Below are 19,605 nucleotides of genomic sequence, written 5' to 3'. Positions count from 1 at the left end.
CTCAGCTACTAGGGAGGCTGAGGGAGGAGAATGGCTTGAACCCGGGAGGCAGAGGTTGCAGTGAGCCGAGATGGTGCCATTGCACTCCAGCCTGGGCAACAAGAGCAAAACTCCATCTCAGGAAAAAAAAAGTAAAATTAGCCAGGCATGGTGGCACATACCTGTAGTCCCACCTACTCAGGAGGCCGAAGTGAGAGGATGGCATGAGCCCAGGAGTTCGAGATTGCTGTGAGCTATGATCAGGTCACTGCACCTCAGTCTGAGTAACAGAATAAGATCCCATCTTTAATATATATATATATATAGGGTCTAAGGCCAATCCGTCTCTGATCTCTGTTCCACTGCCCTCCCAATCCCACCACTACCACCAGGAGCAGCTGCCCTTTGTCACTCAAGTCTCTTCTTGCCCCTTTCTACTCACAGTGGGCTCACTCTGTTAGTTCTGCCTGCCTGTTCAGTGTTCACCTGGTCCCTGGTAAAGTACCTGTGCCTGAATTTCTCCTGTGAAGAGAGGAATGCCTGTACTTTCCCTCCAGACATTGATCCACTTCCTTTGCCCAGGTGAGTTTCCACAGGATACTGGACACATTCCGTTTACTAGAGCTTTCACAGACACCCAGGCTGAAGAAAATATTCAACTTAAGTATTAAGAACAGAGAATTTTGGGAGATTCCAGTATGACAAGTAACGATACTCATCTGAGACCTGAGTTCTACCACTTGTCCTCACTTCCACTCTGAGAAATTTTAAATGCCCTCAGGGAAGAAAAGGTAGTCAGACTGATTAATATCTTGTTTTGTCTCATTGAGTTGCCTTATGCTGAATTTCAAAGAGGATGTCATTTCACCTCTCATGTATCAGATGTTATAGTGTGCTCTAATCACATAGGTTAGGGGTAGGAGGGTAGTTGATACATTAACTTGAGGTAAAAGAAGTATAAGATATGAATCTTACTTTAGGAAATTTATAGTATATATTATCTATACATAAGAAGTTGCCCCCAGACTGTAGTTACTTGAAAGAACAATAAACATTTATTCTCTCAGTCTCTGTGGGTCAGGAATTCAAGAGCAGTTTAGTGAAGCCGTTCTGCCTTGATGTCTCTCTTTAAGTTGTAACCAAGATGTCAACTAGGGCTGTAGGATCTGAAAGCTTGACTGGGGTTGGCCACCCTGTACTGCAAGGTGGCTCACTCACGTGGCTGGCACATTGGTGCTGGCTTTTGGTGGAAGGCCTCAGTTTCTCTCCACGTTGGCCTCTCCATAGGGCTGCCTGAGTGGCTGCTTGGTGGCTGGCAAGAGATCCAAGAGACAGACCCTGGTGGAAACTGCAATGTCTCTTATGATTTAACGTTACAAGTTACATGTGTCACTTCCACAGTATTTTGTTGGTTAAGTGGGCCAGCCATCATTCAGTGTAGGAAGGGAAAACAGAAAGGGCATGAATACCAAGAGAGGAGGGTAAATGGGGCCATCTTGGAGGCTGACTACCACATAATCTATCTGGGATTTCAAGGTTATGATAAAAAGTAACACCAAATAGAAGAGCTAGTACGTTTATAAACCTATAAGAACTTTGAATATGCTCATGATAGAATACATTTCATAGTTTTTCACAAAATGCTATTGAATAAGTGACTTTGGCAAACTCTATTTTCATTGAAACTTGGTTTTTATTTTGCACTCCTTGAAAACATTCTTCAGAGTACACCAAAGGATTTCATGAATTGTATGGTTACCTTAATTTTCATTCACAGGATGTCAGCCATGCTGCTATGACAAAGAAACCCACAAATATAGTGAGCTTCTTACTTCAAAGAAAGTAATAGCACAGAGATATATGGAGTAAATAGTCTTTGGTAGAAAAGGCTTGCATCTCTGGGTCCATGGTGGCTGCTTAATATGTCACCATGTCATGGCAAGCTGAAGAATGAAAGATTGAGAGAGCAACTACCTTTCCCTTTTTTTTTTTTTTTCTTTTGAGATGAGGTTTCACCATGTTGACCAGGATGATCTCGATCTCCTGACCTCATGATCCACCCACCTAAGCCTCCCAAAGTGCTGGGATTACAGGCGTGAGCCACCATGCCCGGCCTTACCTTTCCTTTTTAAGGACATGATCCAGAAGTTACACACATTGCTTCACTCACATTTCATTAACCGGAGTATCATTATAAGACCACCTCTAATTGCAAGAGATGCTGGGCAGTGTAGTATCTAGCCTGCAGCCATGCATCCTGCTAAGATTCACTGTGTGGGTAGCAAGGTAGCAGAGTCATATTATTAAAAGGAAGAAGAGACTGGATGACGAGAATTAGTGGTCTCCGCCACACGTACAAAATATAATTTGTGGAGATGGGTCAGGTGACAAAAGTTAAAAAGTAATTGGACCACATCTCTGGATCCAATTTAATAATTAGGTGCACATAAAAGACATGATAGTAAGAAGTGCTAGCTTGCTTGAAGACTACCTTGTAAAAAAAAATTGTCATTCAATTCAGAAATTAGTTTTGTAATGTTGCTGTGTTATGTTTATCATTGCTTTAAAAAGAGGCTCAATTTATTCAAATATTTGTTGATCTTGGCAATGGAAAAACAGAATTAAACAAGATCCTTACCTCACATAATTTAGTCTAAAAAAAAAGAGACAAACAGGAAGACACAGTATAGTGCGGTAGGTGCTATGACGAGAGAAATCAGGAGAGGAGTACTGGGTGGGGAATTAATGAAGGCTTCTCGGAGAAAGTAATGTTTGTGCTGAGATTTGACCTATAAAATAAATTACATTCAATCCCAGCTACTCGGGAGGCTGAGGCACGAGAATCACTTGAACCCCAGGAGGCAGAAGTTGCAGTGAGTCAAGATCACGCCACTGTACTCCAGCCTGGGTGACAGAGTAAGACTCCATCTCAAAAAAAAAAAAAAAATTCAGAGAGCACATCAGAGTTTAAATAGATTTCAGATTTATCAGATTTATCAGACAGACTGAATGAGGCTTTAATATTTACAACCAATTATTGTAACCATACTATATAGTATATTAGTTTAACTATCCCAACAAATCTATGAGAAAGATATTACTGCCGGCCAAAGTGCTGGAATTACACCTGGGATTACACCTGGGATTACAGGTGTAATCCCAGCACTTTGGGAGGCCAAGGCAGACAGATCACAAGGTCAGGAGTTCAAGACCAGCCTGACCAACATGGTGAAACCCCATCTCTATGAAAAACACAAAATGTAGCTGTGCGTGGTGGCGTGCACCTGTAATCCCAGTTACTCAGGAGACTGAGGCAGGAGAATCGCTTGAATCCGGGAGGTGGAGGTTGCAGTGAGCTCCACTGCACTCCAGCCTGGGTCACAGAGTAAGACTCAGTCTCAAAAAAAAAAAAAAAAATATATATATATATATATATATAAAAATACATATATATATTTTAAAAATACATACGTATACTTTTTTTAAGAGATCCCACCACTGCACTCTAGCCTGAGTGAGTGAGACTGTCTCAAAAATAATAAATAAATATATAGATATATATAACTGCCATTTTACAGATGAAGATATTGAGACCCAAGGAGGTTAAGTAATTTGCCAAGGTTACATATCTATTAAGTAAGGGAGGCAACATTCAAACTCAAGTCTTTTCAGTATAACAGATTACTTCCCTGTGCAAAATAAAAGCTCATTAACAAAAAGCAAACATTAGCATTAAAAATTCTATGGAATATGTTTTCATAAGATATTTATAGTTGCTTCTATCATAGGTACATCCAAATGTATTCAATTCCTAAATTATACAAGGACTTTATTAATACCCTGGATAATTAAGCGCTAGACCATGTACTCCAGACTATAAGCCTAGGACTTCAGAAGAGTGGCACATTGCTGTGAGTTAAAATGAGCTGGGGAAGGCCAGGTGCAGTGGCTCACGCCTGTAATCCCAACCCTTTGGGAGGCTGAGGTGGGCAGATCACTGAAGTCAGGAGTTCAAGACCAGCCTGGCCAACATGGTAAAACTCCATCTCCACTAAAAATACAAAATTAGCCGAGCATAGTGCGAGCGCCTGTAGTCCCAGCTACTCAGGAGTCTGAGGCAGGAGATCACTTGAACCTGGGAGGCAGAGGTTGCAGTGAGCCAAGATGACATCACTGCACTCCAACCTGGGTAACAGAGCAAGAATTCATCCCAAAAAGACAAATAAATAAATATTTTTATAATAAAATAAAGAATGAGATGGGGAAGCTTATGCATGGCTTGGATGGGCTTTGATGGCCAATACAGAGGACAGTGCATTCCAGACACTGGAATCACTGGAGCAAAGCTGAAGACAAACTGGGCATGTTAGGGAGACAATACTGAGACACTGAGACCAAAATGACTGAAGTAGAAGGTGTATTAGAAAGAAGCTTTCTGGTTCTTCCAGGTACAAGGCAGGGGAAGGGAGATATTGGAAACTTCAGGGCCAGTTTACCCTGGTTTAAGTGGCCCTGGTAGCTGTGACCTACCTCTCCTTTTCTAGGAAAAAATATATTCTAGCCTTCCCAAGATCTCCTCTCCTCAGTGTAATCATATTGTCACCTTGACTATCAAAAGGCATATATTATTTTCCTAATGCTGGTCTGGGGCTATACCAACTGACAGACACAATCTTTGCTTCATTAAAGTTTCCAGTCTAGGCCAGACGTGGTGGCTCACGCCCGTAATCCCAGCAATTTGGTAGGCCAAGATGGGCAGATCACCTGAGGTCGGGTGTTTGAGACCAACCTGGCCAGCATGGTGAAATCCTGTCTCTACTAAAAATATAAAAATTAGCCTGGAATGGCGGCATGCACCTGTAATCCCAGCTACTCTGGAAGTTGAGGCAGGAGAATCACTTGAACCTGGAGGCGGAGCCTGCAGTGAGCCAAGATCGCGCCACTGCACTCCAGCTCCAACAGAGTGAGGCTCCGTCTCAAAAAAATAAATAAATAAAATTTAATTTAATTTTAAAATAAAGTTTCCAGTCTAATGGGATACAAACAGACAATTCAGAGATCAGAATGGGGCTTAGCCCAAAATAAAAGCATTATGATTCCCTTAAGATGTCAAAGTGCTTACAGCTATACCATGTAAGGGGCCATAACAAATGCTACATTTAAGAGGACACTAGGCATGGGTGGGGTGGTCCCAGGCTTGCTAAGGTTGGTTACTTATACCCCCAAATCCTTGTGATCAACCCAGAACAGTCACACCTGGAAAAGGGCTGATGGACAGGATACCTTTCCTCCAAAGGAATCCTGCCTCTCCTATATGCCCCGAAATGAGCATCGAGTGGGAAGCTAACCAGAAGGAAAAGTAGGAGGTGCTGTTAGAGTCAGACAGGATCCGGCAGCCTGGACCCAAATGTACGGGAAAGGCCATTCATTGTCTGAGTGGCTTTCTGGTTTCCTGCCCTCTAACACCTACCCCACCCAACATGCACACTCAGTCTCTTGCCTCTTGCTCTGCCATCACTGTGATTAAGAGGCATTGCCTACCAAGAGGACAACAGACCACTGAGGTTCTCCTAAGGCGAGAAGGGAAATCACCCAGACCCAGCCTCAGTGGGGAAGGGCAAAGAGATGACACAGAGCAGGCCTTTAAGATTACTAGAGGAAAGTGTTTCCAGATCTTAATGAAGATCCAGGATCCTCCTTATCTCTCAACACTCACTCATTTCTCCTAGTTCTACCTACCCAAAAGACATAGAGTTTTCTGGCAGAAGTGAGCAACAGCTGGATGGGGAATGGCGTGGGTGTGTCTATGCAGGTGTCTGTGCCTCTAGGCTCCTCCCAGTGGTTTTTCTGTGTCGGAGAGAAGTCAACAAACAGGGTGCGGTTGTGGGTGTGTCTCACGTGGGATGAGGCGTCTACAGAGCAGTTCCGTTGAGATCCCTGGGCTCCCTGCTCTACCAGCACTGACCCTGAGTCCCATTTCATGACCCTGATGAGACCAGATTCCCAGCTGATGACTCCCATTCCCAAACACCAGCTTCCAGCTCTTTGGCCCCTCCCCCATCACACGCTTACTCCTCTGGCAGGCTAGCTGGGCTTTTGGCTGGGAACTGAGCTCAAAGCGGAAACAGGCAGTTGGGAGGTGTGATTTATGTCTCTGACTTCACCCCAGGCTGGAGCCCAAACACTTGGACCCTCCCTGCAAGTACCCATCTGGCAAATTCTCTCCTCCCCCTCAAAATCTCAGGCTCTTCTAGCTGGTCAGAGGTCTTCCAGGCAACCCCATCCTCACTACCAGCCCCACCTCCACTAACACTACCACTCACACCTCTACCTCCTGCTGATTACAGTGATAGAAGAATTAACTTCACTATTACCCACAGGAGGCAGGATTCTCCTATCAGCTCCTAACAATAGGTAAGTCCCTCCATATATCTAATTTCCTTCTCTCCTGCTGTTGGTAGAAACAAAGGGGAGCTAACTCGCTCAGAATTCTGCCTCTGGCCTCTCAAGGTCTCTTGAGAGATTTAAGGTAATCCTCAATCCTGTGACGGTCTCTACCTCTAGAGACTTCTTAGAAACGTTCTCAAAGACATCACAGTGCCATTTTCTTGCTCTTGATCAGTGATTTGGTTCATATCTTTATCTGCCATTTGTCAAGAGCTGGAAACCACACTCCACCCCCCACAATCTGGAAGCCTAGAGTCAGAAAAGACCTTGCTAGAAAGTGACAGTCCTCTAACTCCTTGGAGGGGCTCCCACCTTTACCACTTAGAAAATCCTACTAGAAATCCAGCTTCATCTTTTCCCACTTTTAAAGATTCCTCATCAGTCAAATGGCCTTGTTAACTTTAGAGGGCTGTTGAGGAAGATTAAATGAGGAAATAAATTTGAAAGGTAAAAAATGCTGCTTCATAGGATTATTTTGAGTTTAAATGAGGTAGTATATGTAAAATGCTTCAATCTATATCTGGTACTTGATAACTATTAGCTGTTTTCTTCTGTAATACTTCAAAAAATAGGGAGGCATCTGGGAGTTTGCCCTTCCTACACATCTAGAGCCCATGGGCTCATTATAACCTTCTTGGATGGGAAGCTCAGATTCCTAGGTTTTAGTTTCTGAAGGTACATGGTTGAATGAATGAATGAGTCCATGCTCCATTCAGTTTTCTGGGGTCTGGCCTCTCCTTCCCTGGCTTCCCTCCCATCACCCCCTACAGAGCTTTTCCCCTAGATCGCTGAGCTCATCCTGGTTACCAATTATTTGTTTATTCCTGGCCCCCACACAAGGACTCCAGCCCCAACTCTGGTTTTCCCCTGAGTTCCTGTATGAGAATCTGAATGTGTTGGAGTAAGATGGAACCTCAAAGATCACCTAGTCCAATTCCTTTGATTTGGGAAAGACATAACTGAGAGCCAAGAAAGAGCAGATTTGCTTAAGTTGGAACTTCCAAGTCAAGTACCTGGATCCAGCCCAGAGGGTCCCTGTGTGCTTTCAAGGCTAAAAGAATTCTCATTCCCTTCTTCCTTTCTCTCTCTTAGTGAGTAAAATAAATGACTATTTTTAACTGCCTAAAACATAAGCAAAAGCTAGAGAAAGGCTCAAGGAAGTCCCTCTACATACAAGCTTACCAGCCTCTTCCTGGGTCTTCTCTAAATCTTCTTTTTGTGTGTGTGTGCAGTGGTGCAATCTTGGCTCACTGCAACCTCCGCCTCCCACGTTCAAGCAATTTTCCTGCCTCGGCCTCCCAAGTAGCTGGGACTACAGGCACGCGCCACCACGCCTAGCTGATTTGATTTTTGTATTTTTAGTAGAGACGGGGTTTCACCATGTTGGCCAGGATAGTCTCGATCTCTTGACCTCGTGATCCTCCCACCTCGGCCTCCCAAAGTGCTGGAATTACAGGCGTGAGCCACCGCACCCGGCCACTCTAATTATTATTTCTGCTTCTTCTTGCATTCCTCCCTTCCTCCACCTCTGGTCACATTTAGATGGCTTTGTGCTAATCTGTATATCATTTGCAGCTACTCGTGAGGCTAAGGCAGGAAAATCGCTTGAACCCAGGAGGCAGAGGTTGCAGTGAGCCAAGGTCATGCCATTGCACTCCAACCTGAGCAACAGAGCAAGACTCCATCTCAAAAAAAAAAAAAAAGAGTTTGTTGCTGAGTGCAGTCACTCATGCCTGTAATCCCAGCACTTTGGGAGGCCAAGGCAGGAAGACCACTTGAGCCGAGGAGTTTGAGACCAGCCTGGGCAAAGATAGTGAGACCCCGTTTCTACAAACAAACAAAGAATTTGTTTAAAAAAAGGAAAAGAGCTGGGCTCGGTGGCTCACACCTGTAATCTCAGCACTTTGGGAGGCCAAGGCGGGCGGATCACCTGAGGTTGGGAGTTCAAGACCAGTCTGATCAACATGGAGAAACCCTGTCTCTACCAAAAATACAAAATTTGCTGGGCGTGGTGGCGCATGCCTGTAATCCCAGCTACTCAGGAGGCTGAGGCAAGAGAATCGCTTGAACACAGTAGGCGGAGTTTGCATCCATCCAATATCAGGCCATTGCACTCCAGCCTGGGCAACAAGAGCAAAACTCCTTCTCAAAAAAAAAAAAAGAAAAGAAAAGAAAAAGAAGAATGGGTCAATGGCTGTCTTTGAAAGTATTTAGTCTGAATCCAACACCTAGGTCCAAAGTAGGGTACACTTGACCAGCAGCTTCTGTGAGCATCATCACCCCATAAGCTCTTGCCAGTGAGGCTCAAGCATTCTAAAGACAAACCTAGTGGGCTGGTCTTTCCTAAAGTAAAGCCAGATTGCTTGGGTTTGAATCCTAGCTCTTCCACTTACCTTGGGCAAGTTAATTAACCACTGTGTGCCTCAGTTTCCTTATCTTATGGAATAGGTCAATAGTACCTCCCTCATAGAGGAGCAGTGCCAATTAAATAAGTTAATACATATAAAGCTCTTAGAATACATACTCTGTAGTATACTGTGAATACATACTATGTAACAATGTAGCATAAAGCATAAGCTATTATTATTATAAGAGAGACAATAACTCCAGGAAGCTGTGCCTTCACCACCCCATACATACCTGAGCCATGTGGCACAGTTCCCCTCTCTTCCTAGGATCTCATTACCCTTCTCCAAACCTGACAATCTGGCTCCTGTGGAGTCTTACCCTTATCCAACCCCCAACTCTACCAGGGGGCCCAAACCTGGGTGTAGGGGAGGGAAGAAAGAAGAAAGGAAAACGTGGCCATTTTAGGGCAGAAGAGCTGTTAGAGGGGAGAGGGGCGGGGGCAACAGGGAAGAGGACCCAGAGTTGGGAGACTCCTTATTGGGAAAGGCCCCTGTCTGATTCTGGGAGACAGAGGCCAGGCCTGGGCACTCAGCCAAGTCCAAAGAGCAGGCCCCAGGCCCTAGTCCTGGCCCCCAAAGCCAGCACCAGTGAAGAGACTAAATGTTCAGTTGCTTTGGGCCCTTCTCCAGACTTCCCTACCCCAACCTCACCTCTTCTGACAAAATACCCACGATGATTAAAGTAGCTAGAACCAGAGTGCAACCTCTCTGTGTATACATATGTGTGTTGGGAGGAGGGAGAGACTCATGCTTCTGGACCATAATAAGATCAAACCACTGCTCCAAAAGTGGCTGTCTCTAGGACACTGCCCACCACTCGCAACCCCCACTACCTCCCCCGAAGTCCAACGGCTGGTTGTGAGCTCCTCCTACAGGAATCCAGCCAGTTCTGGGGAGACTGCTGGGGAGGGGGGCCCAAGGGTGAGTAACGGTTCCCGTGGGGATTGGGGTGCCCATGACTAATCAATGAGAGGGTGAGAAAGAAAACTTACATTCCTTGACTTGTAGGGCAGTGGATGGAGGTGGGAGGTGGGGCAGGGGCAGACCGAAGCAAGGACAGCCAAGTAGGGACACAGAGAGGGAAGCTAGGCTGAGGTGGGGGTGGGGTGTCTTTCCAGCCCAACTCTCTCCACATCTCAGGCCGAAGGAGAGACAGGCCCCAGGTAACCAAACACCTGGGTTTCTGCTTCCCAAACCCTGGCAGATAAGCTTCTTCATTCAATTCAGGGCTACTGACTTTGAATGGGCTGAGGGAAGGACACACTGACTTCTCATTTGCATTCCTCAGCCCCTGCCCCACTCGGCTAGGAGTTCCTGTGCCCAGAAGACCTGGCTTGGAAAAACTCCCCTGCGCAAGGCTGAGAGCTAGACTACGGGCATAAGAGCGGAAATGAGCTGGGAGCCAAGATGCTGAGAGGAGGAAGGAAGCCAGTCTGCTGCCACAAAGGAGTCAGGAAAGAGAGGGAACAAACAGCCAAGTGCGTCCTGCCCATCCCCTCCCCTGCCTCCCTACCAACCTCCTGCAGCCTGTCCAGACATCTCAGGCCCAGATCTCAGAGCCAGGGGCGAGGGAGGAAAGGAGTGCAGAGACCCACACGAAACACCCTCTAAAGCTTCCAGCTCAGCAGCCTTCATGGCAGGGGCCAGGGGCTAATCTCACAGCATCCCCTGCATCAATAGCTAGATGATCACTCCCAGGCCAGCCAGGTCCAGAAGCCCCCTTGCCCCAGTTTCCTCCACCAAAGTGACCCATTCCTGTCTGTTTCAAGCTTGCTCTGTCTGGCCCTCCCATTATCTGCAGTTGAAAGAGAAAGCCATGAGTTAGGGAAGGGACATGGTGGTGGGGAGGGTTGGGAGAGTTGTAAGAACAGGCAGCCCTCTTCCCCAAACTGCTATCTCACCTCCCACTGCACTGGGCAGAGAACAGGGGCAATCACACCTCACACACACACACCCCAACTTTAGCCACTGACAGCTCAGGATACAGATACCCCACCCATGCATATGCACCAACACAAGCATGTTCAGGTTTTCAGACCGTACACACACAGGTTTTCACCTCACAGGCTCATTCACATCACACAGGATCTTTCCCCAGCCTGGCCAGCACAAATGGTGAACATGGGAGAGATGAAGAAACCTGGGCCAACTTGGGCCCAAAATCTATTCCAGCTCTGGCTCTTCTCCAGGCCTGTTTCTCCTTTTCTTGCTCCTCCCCCAGGCCTTTCCCAGGCAGAATACTGGAGAAGGCGGAGAGGAGGCACCTGAGGGTGCTCTGTCCCTTAGCTATGACACTGTCAGCTCTGTCTGGGTTTCTGGAACCCAGCCCCCCTCCCTGAGGTGATCACATGGAAAATGTCCAGCTGCGGTTTCTTGGAGAGATGAGCTCAGCCAGTCTGAGTGGGGCTGGGGGTCTGGACTCAGCGTCAGACTTTCCACTTCGGACCTTACCCCTCCTCCCAACCACAAATACCACCCCAGGGATTCAGGAGCAGGAAAGGGGCCAAAGGGACTTCTGACACAAATGTCTCAGTCTTGGACTGGTTCAGAGGGGAACGGGGGGTCACTGATGAAGGGCAGAACAGATCTGGAAGCACCTCTACACTGCTTCATTCCTGCCCACCCACTTCAGGGAAATAAAGCCAAAGAGGGACCAAAAAAGATAAGGGAGACCAGCTTGCAGTGTAACGAGTGTAATGAGTAGGGGGAGCTGACTTCAGAAATCTGTGCCCAGGGGTGGGAGTGCAAGGGCGGGAACTCAAGAAAGAATAGATTCAACTCAAGGACCCCAAAATGACAAAGGACATAGAAAGCTGGGTCCTAAATGGGAAGCTGGGAGTGGCAGGGGAAGGAGCAGACTAGTATTCCACACTGCCTGTCATTGTCCAAGGAAGAGTTCCTGACCTGGCAGAAGGAAAGGATTAGTCTCTTCATCCAGTCTTCCAAAGTCAATTTCCCATTCTCTGTGACTCTGCACCCCTGCCCTCCCTCTCCGCACATTCCTTTCCCTCTATTCCCCACCCCCACCCCACCTTCTCTATTATTTGCTTCCCCTTTCCTATCTCCTTTCCTCTCTCTTACCATCTTTCTAGGATCCTCCTTCCTGGTTCCTCCACCCCCTTATCTTTCAGCAATCCCTAGTCACTCTGTCTTCTCCTCTCTCTGAACCCTGTCTACCTCTTCGCTCTGATTTATGTCTCCGACCTAGCCCACTTCCCCCTCCTTCTCCCTCCTTATTCTCCCTAGCATAGTCCACAGAGCTTTATACATAGTAAGCACTCAAAAATGTATACTGCTTAGATCAATGGCACTTATTAATTAATGTCCCTTGCACAATTCTAGGAACCTTAGAGCAGACTGAGATCTTTATTAGTTAAAATGTTGGAGCCGGCCTGGCGCAGATTACAGGCTCACACCTGTAATCCCAGCCCTTTGGGAGGCCAAGGCGGGTGGATCACTTTAGGTCAGGAGTTCAAGACCAGCCTGGCCAACATGGTGAAACCCCATCTCTACTAAAAATACAAAATTAGCCAGGTGTGGTGGGGTGCCTGTAATCCCAGCTACTAGGGAGGTTGAGGCAGGAGAATCACTTGAACCTGGGAGGCGGAGGTTGCAGTGAGCTGAGACTGTGTTATTGCACTCCAGCCTGGGCAACAAAGCAAGACTCTGTCTCAAAAAAAAAAAAAAAAGCTGGGCATGGTGGCTCACAGCCAAGGTGGGTGGATCACTTGAGGTCAGGAATTTGAGACCAGACTGGCCAACACAGCGAAACCCCATCTCTACTGAAAATATAAAAATTAGCCGGGTGTGGTGGCACATGCCTGTAATCTCAGCTACTCAGGAGGCTGAGACAGGAAAAGCACTTGAACCCGGGAGGCGGAGGTTACAGTGAGCAAAGATTGTGCCATTGCACTCCAACCTGGGCACAAGAGCAAGACTCCATCTCAAAAACAAACAAACAAAAAAAAATGTTGGCGCCCGGAAAGGTTTTGAGCTGAAAAGTAACATCATCAGAGCCTTGGTTTAGGAAGATTAATTTGCCTGCAAGGAGTAGGGTGGATTTCAGGGGAAAATGAGATCCTTGTTTTCATTTTATCTCTGTCTCTCTTCAACTGTTTCTTTCTCACTGACTTCTTCACCATCTGACAGGCTTCTCCACCTGACTATAACTTCCTCTCTCCCTTCCATGAGTCTTCCCTCCTTCCTTGAGTTTTCCTTCCCTATACGCCTATCCCTTCCTCCTCTCAACAACCCCCACTTCCTAGAACATCTGTAAGCAATCGGCTTGTAGAGAGGGGTAGGGTTGAGATTTCCCAGCCAGCTGTGGGGGTGTGGCCAGCGTGGCAGACTGGGTGGAAGGGTGTGGCCTAAAGGGAGGGCCGCTCTCCCTAGAGGTGAAAGCTTGGAGTGCCATTCCACCTTTCCTGTCCCCAGACATCCCGCTCTTTAATCAAACCCCAAACTTCTCTTCTTTCCAGGTCAATCTCATCACGCACCCCTTTTCTATCTTAGAGACCTGGAAGCCCTAGCCCTACCTCACAGTTGCACAATTCTGTCACCTTCTAGCCACATGTAGATTAGAGACTGAAGAGGGTACCCAACCTCCCAACTGCTGGACATCTGTTGAAAGGATGATAAACCAAAGGGTCAGAAAGCTCCCCCTCTTGGCTTCTCCCTTAGGGCTTTGAAGTCCAATCAAGGACTGAGGTCAGAAGTGGGAATGTGGGTGTTCAAAGGACAAAATGCAATTCAACCTTTACTGCAGGTAAGGCAGGAAGTCCAACATATTTTTGTACATGAGACCCAGAAGTAACCACTTGTGAATTGTGAATATATAAACTGTATACATTACCTACTTTTATACTATTATCTCAATTTAGTAAGCCTCAACTTTGCAGCCCAGGGGTTAAGAATCTTCTAAGGCTTTGCACCTCCTCAAGCTATAGTTCTGGAAGAAATGGAGGGGGCTCTGCTTCCCAGGAGTGCTCCATATCACTGGGCTCATAAATCAGCCCCAGAGACTCTCCATTTTACTTTCATGCACTGGCTGCTGGGGACACCTGGTACATTTGCAGGAATTGCTGCAAACCCCACTTATCCCCTAGTTCAGTACCCCAACAGGTTAGATCTCCCTGAAGGGAAAGGCAAGGGGATGGACCTATTCTTAGCCCTGTACATGATCCCTGGAAAACAAATGTGTTCATTGTGAGGTGATGATGGACAGGGTGGAATTTGCAGACAAGGAAGGAGTGTGTGTGTTTGTTTGGGGGTAGAGAGATGAGGAGTGCCAGAGGTCCAGAGAACTCATGAGGAAGCCTTATGAAAAGCAAGGAGAGGGACATGTGGGGCCCCATACCCAACTTTGCGCCATTGTGTTAAGGACTAATGGCATACTATGCTACACACACACACACACACACACACAGACACACACACACACCGATTCCTACCTGATCAGAGATGCTATTATCTCTATAAAGCCAGAAAGAACTGAAGCTAGTAACATAACATGTCTGGGTTTGGGGTGCAATCTGTGACCTTCCTGCCTTCCTCCCCAGCCTCTTCTACTGCCCTTTCTGTCTGAGATTGATAATCTTTCCCAAGAGAGGGCTGGAAATGGCAGGCAGACTTGTGGAGGTGGGATGGAACGCCTGGCTCATCCTCAACCCCTCACAGCCCCAATCAGATGTGCACTGGGAATCCTGGTGCTCCAGGTCCCTTGCTGATGGGCTCCAGATGTGCTTACATCTGGGAAGGTCATCCCAGGAAGCTGACACTCCCACCCACACCTCCCACCCCGGATGGTATTCTCCTCTAACTTCCAGGCCCTGAGCTGAGAAGCTTCAGGCACCTCTTTCCTCTCCAGAGGTAGGTACAAGGCAGCAAAGGGGAGAGAAAGGGAAGTCATGGGGGTGGCATGAGTGAACAAATAAAATGAGGTCAACGTTTAGGACACCCAGAGGATCTTATTTTCCTTTTAACTTCCTACCTGGGGTTGTTATATTTTGCTGTAGCATTCTGGTGCCTCCAAAAACGCCAAAAAAAAAAAAAAAGAAAGAAAGAAAGAAAAACTGGCCAGGCGCAGTGGCTCACGCCTGTAATCCCAGCACTTTGGGAGGCCAAGGTGGGCGGATCACGAGGTCAAGAGATCGAGACCATCCTGGCCAACATGGTGAAACCCCGTCTCTACTAAAAATACAAAAATTAGCTGGGCATGGTGGCGGGCGCCTGTAGTCCCAGCTACTAGGGAGGCTAAGGCAGAAGAATCACTTGAACTCAGGAGGTGGAGGTTGCAGTGAGCTGAGATTGCGCCACTGCACTCCAGCCTGGTGACAGAGCAAGACTCCGTCTCAAAAAAAAAACAAAGAAAAACTCAAGAACTTTTGGAAGAGAAGACATTAGCAGGAGTGGGGAAAATTCCTTCCCGTTGATCTGCTTGATCTGGATTCCTGGGTCTTGTATGTAGCCTGGAAAAAACTCCCAGTTTGGTCCCCACAAAGGTATCTAGTCAGTCTTTTTTTTTTTTTTTTTTTTTTTTTTTTTTTGAGTCTGAGTCTCTATCTGTAGCCCAGGCTGGAGTGCAATGGTGTGATCTCGGCTCAATGCGACCTCCACCTCTCAGATTCAAGCAATTCTCCTGCCTCAGCCTCCTGATAGTTGGGATTACAGGTGCCCGACACCACACCCAGCTAATTTTTTGTATTTTTAGTAAGATGGGATTTCACCATGTTGGCCAGACTGGTCTCAAACTCTTGACCTCAGGTGATTCGCCCGCCTCAGCCTCCCAAAGATACAGGCATGAGCCACTGCATCTGACTTTAGTCACAGTCTTAATCACTGGGTTCATAGTCCTGGAGCAACAAAAAAAACCCAAGCATCTTATCTCTCAGGTCTGCATTTGTCACCCTTGGAAACATGTTTCATCCAACCCTCCTGTGCTCTGTACCAATTGGGGATAGAAAGGTGAGAGGAGTCTGGGTTTATTTTAGGCATAGGACATGGGGGAGGGGTTTCTCCTGGGTCAGACAGGGGGTGGGGATGGTGGAGGTGACTCACAGATGATAGAGCTCTCAGTTCCTCTAGGCAGAGACCTTAGTCAGAGCAGCAACAGAGCCTGAGGGTGTAGATGGTCTACTCCTGTACTTTCCAATTTCCCTCTCTTAGACAGACAGACAGAAACACACACACTCACACACACACACACACAGAACAACTCCTCAGCTTCAGCAGGCTCTGGATCCTGGTATAACTGGGCTCCTATTCTACTTCTGGAAATCCCCCCACACCCGCCTTCAGCTTCATGATTTTCCTAAATATCCTGCCTCCCTTCCCTCTGTGAAATCCAACTTCCTTGTTTGTTTTTGTTTTTGTTTTGTTCTATTTTATTTTGTTTTTGAGACAGAGTCTCATTCTGTCACCCAGGCTGGAATGCAATGGCGCGATCTCAGCTCACTGCAACCTCTGCCTCCCAGGTTCAAGCGATTTTCCTGCCTCAGCCTCCCAAGTAGCTGGGATTACAGACGCCCGCCACCACACCTGGCTAATTTTTGTTGTTGTTGTTGTTTTCATGTATTAATGTCATGGATAATTTTTGTATTTTTAGTAGAGATGGGTTTCACCATATTAGCCAGGCTGGTCTCGAACTCCTGACATCATGATCCACCCGCCTCAGCCTCCCAAAGTGCTGGGATTACAGGCATGAGCCACCGCACCCAGCCTAGGAAGTTTTATTTCACAGACACCTCAGCCTCCACCACCCCTACCCAACCAGGCTTTTGACAGACCAATAAGACCTGAGCCTGTTTCTTGAAATCAAGGCATCCAGCCTCAGTGTTCTCAGAATTTCCAGGCACTTGAGAATCTTAAAGAAGCCACTGAGTCTCACCCCAGAGAAATCACATACATGCGGACAAAAACTTCCATCCAGTTTTGGAGGATTAATGGATTGTATACCCAGTATTCCCCCACCCCACCCCACCCCAAGGACAACAGATCTAGGTTATGATTCCTACTCTAGAATTTTCCCCTATATCCCTGTAGAACCCAGCCCGGTTTACAGGGCTGACATTGATTGCAGCGGGAAAAGCAATGACTTTGGAATCTACTGGGATTGGGTTTGTATTTCACCTCTGCCGCTTTCTTTCTGTTGGTCTTCGCTTAGTCACGTCTCTTCTTTAGGCCTCAGTTTCCTAACAGTAAAATGAGGATCATGATACCTTCAGTTCTGGATAGTTGGAAAGATTAAATGGGATAGAGACAGATTTAAGGTCAAGCCTAGGACCAGGAATACAGTATGTGCTAAATAAACCATTATCAGTACTACTCACCCCTCTCCCACGCTACTGAATCAGCATGACTCCTGGCATTACAACTTAGACCTGTATCCTGAACTCCTCTGTAGACACTCACTCTTCTGGTTCTAAAACTCCAGCCTTCAGGGCAAGCAGGCTGGCGACAGCAGGAGCCTGGTGAGTGTCCTGGCCTTGCGCTTCACCCTTCGGCCCCTCCATCAAGCAGACCATGATTAATAATAGTCAGTCATCACAGCAAATCATTCCCACTGAGCAATGAAGGGACAGAGGGTACCAAAGAGGTCAAGTTTAAGAGAAAAAACACAGAGGCACTTGGAGACACACAGGCTTGGCCAGAGAAAGACTGAAAGATACACAAGATGGAAAGAAAAAGCTGAGAGGAGATGAAGCATTTAGAGGGGCGGTGGGGTTAGAGAAGAAGGATTGGGTTTGGAGTCTAAACACTCAGGCTAACTGGCTAGCCATATGACCTTGGACAAGTCACTTCATCTCTCTACACCCATTTCCTCTTCTAGAGGAGAAGGTTGGACTGATGGCTTCTAGGAACCCCCCGCTCACTGGCCTTTCTAGGTCAGCTTCCAGGCCTGGAGGCCTGTGCTGAAGTAGCTCCAATTAGGAGGGAACCCCAAGTTCACCCAACCAGAGCAGAGGAAGAGAAGGTCAGGCAAAGGCAGACGTGGTGAAAGAAAAGGCAGGAGGTGTTAGGGCCACTGGGAGAGGACTTATAAGGGCAGAAAGAGCCAAAAGAGGAGGGATATTGGGGAGAGTAGAAAGGCCAGCCAAAGAATGACTAAGGGGCTCCCGGTGTAAACAGGAGCAGGGAATGGACAGGGAGGGGGCCTGTTTGAGTTGGCCAAGACTGGGGGTGGAGTGGGGAGGAGGACTGGGGCAGGACGCTATGTCCCCTGTCCCCCACCAAGGCTCCTGGGAGGAGCTGAGTCACATACCTCCTTCCCTACACCCCTCCCCACCCACACCCCCAATCTCCCAAATCCTGGGAAAATCTAAAGAGTTTGCCTAGACTGAGAAAGGACAGTGTTTGATTCACATACATGTGCTTTGCTGGGCTAAAGAGCAATCAGGCCTCAGCTCTTCCTCCCAAAGGAGGTTCTCAGCCCATGGCTTGAGTAGCTTTCACCTAAAGGTTACCTTTTTGGCAATGCTGGCTTAAAGATCCTGACCCAGATATTCCTTGGGTTCCTTACCTAAGAAAGGGTCAGGACTTGCAAATGTGAGAATGGGATGAGGGCCAGCATTGCCCCACAGTCTGGCCAGCCAGCCTCTCCCTTGGGCTGCAGCTGGCTCTGGAGAGGGGGTTTTAAAAAAGCAGATGGGTGATTTGGGACAGGAAGTAGAGTAGCAGAGTGAGGGAGAGAGTCATGGCCAGGGGGGAAACAAAAAACATTGACTCTGGACACTCTTATTCTGAGCTTTTCAGCCCAGAGTGGGGCCGAGGACTGGGGAACAGAGGGGACAGGGTTTGACTTGGGGGTATTATTCTGAAAAGGGAGGAGTCCTGGAGGAAAGGGACTGAAAGGCCCAGAGTCCCCCTCCCCCAGGCTAAGATAAAGGCTAGAATCCTGAAAAGTGATCTCATCACACAGAGCTGGAGCTGGGGAAAGAGGTGGGCAGGGGGTCACTGACTTCCCTTACTAGAGTCCCCTCCTCTACTTCCATGGGGGATCTGGGAAGAATGGGGTCCTGGGTTCCAGCTCCCAGTGTTTTTTGGTTTTTGGATTTTTTTTTTTTTTTTTTTTTTTTGAGATAGTCTTGCTCTGTCGCCTAGACTAGAGTGCAGGGATACAATCTTAGCTCACTGCAGCCTCTGCCTCCTGGGTTCAAGCAATCTCCTGCCTCAGCTTTCCAAGTAGCTGGGATTACAGGTGCACACCACGACATCTGGCTAATTTTTGTATTTTTAGTGGAGATGGGTTTTGCCATGTTGGCCAGACTGGTCTTGAACTCCTGGCCTCAGGTGATCTGCCCACCTTGGCCTCTCAAAGGACTGGAATTACAGGTGTGAGCCACTGTGCCTGGCCAGAGCTCCCAATGTTTACAGCCAATGGGAGCTGAAGGTTGGGTCCCTTCGCAAGACTTTCCTCCACCACCACCACCACCACCACCACCCCTCACTTTCTCCGGGTTTGTAGGAATCAGGCCAGTTTAATCAAGAAGGTACTAAGGGGCCAACCACTCGCAGGTTTTGGTCAACTGTCAGATCCAAGGAAAGGGCTCAACAGAGGTTTACATACCCTAGGACCAAGAAGGGGGCAAATTGGAGCAAACTCCTGCTGGTGAATGACCCCAGACTCCTGGGTTTTCAATATTAGCAGCTTGAAGGAGGAGGCAGCGGAACTTGAGGAGCCGGTGTAGGTCCTCTACCAAGCTGACTGCGAGCGCTGTCTCTGTACCTCAACTCTTGTGTCCCAAATCCAGCTGGCCAGAACCCAGGCACCCGA

The 19,605-nt window shown here is 47.5% G+C and overlaps 1 long non-coding RNA gene across 1 annotated transcript; it reads right to left on the bottom strand.

Annotated features, from left to right (window-relative positions):
- Positions 1 to 1,008: 1,008 nt before the first annotated feature.
- LOC135275265 (uncharacterized) lies at positions 1,009 to 19,564 on the bottom strand. Its single transcript, XR_010342913.1, has 3 exons — positions 19,399 to 19,564; positions 10,560 to 10,629; positions 1,009 to 1,291 (listed from the first exon to the last, which is right to left on the bottom strand). It is a non-coding gene; the product is annotated as an uncharacterized LOC135275265 (long non-coding RNA).
- Positions 19,565 to 19,605: the final 41 nt, after the last annotated feature.

This window comes from Aotus nancymaae, unplaced genomic scaffold (assembly GCF_030222135.1).
Source record: "Aotus nancymaae isolate 86718 unplaced genomic scaffold, 86718_ANA_hifiasm-v0.15.2.pri h1tg000016l, whole genome shotgun sequence".
Lineage (NCBI taxonomy): Eukaryota > Metazoa > Chordata > Mammalia > Primates > Aotidae > Aotus > Aotus nancymaae.
This window is presented reverse-complemented; position numbering and strand designations above follow the sequence as displayed.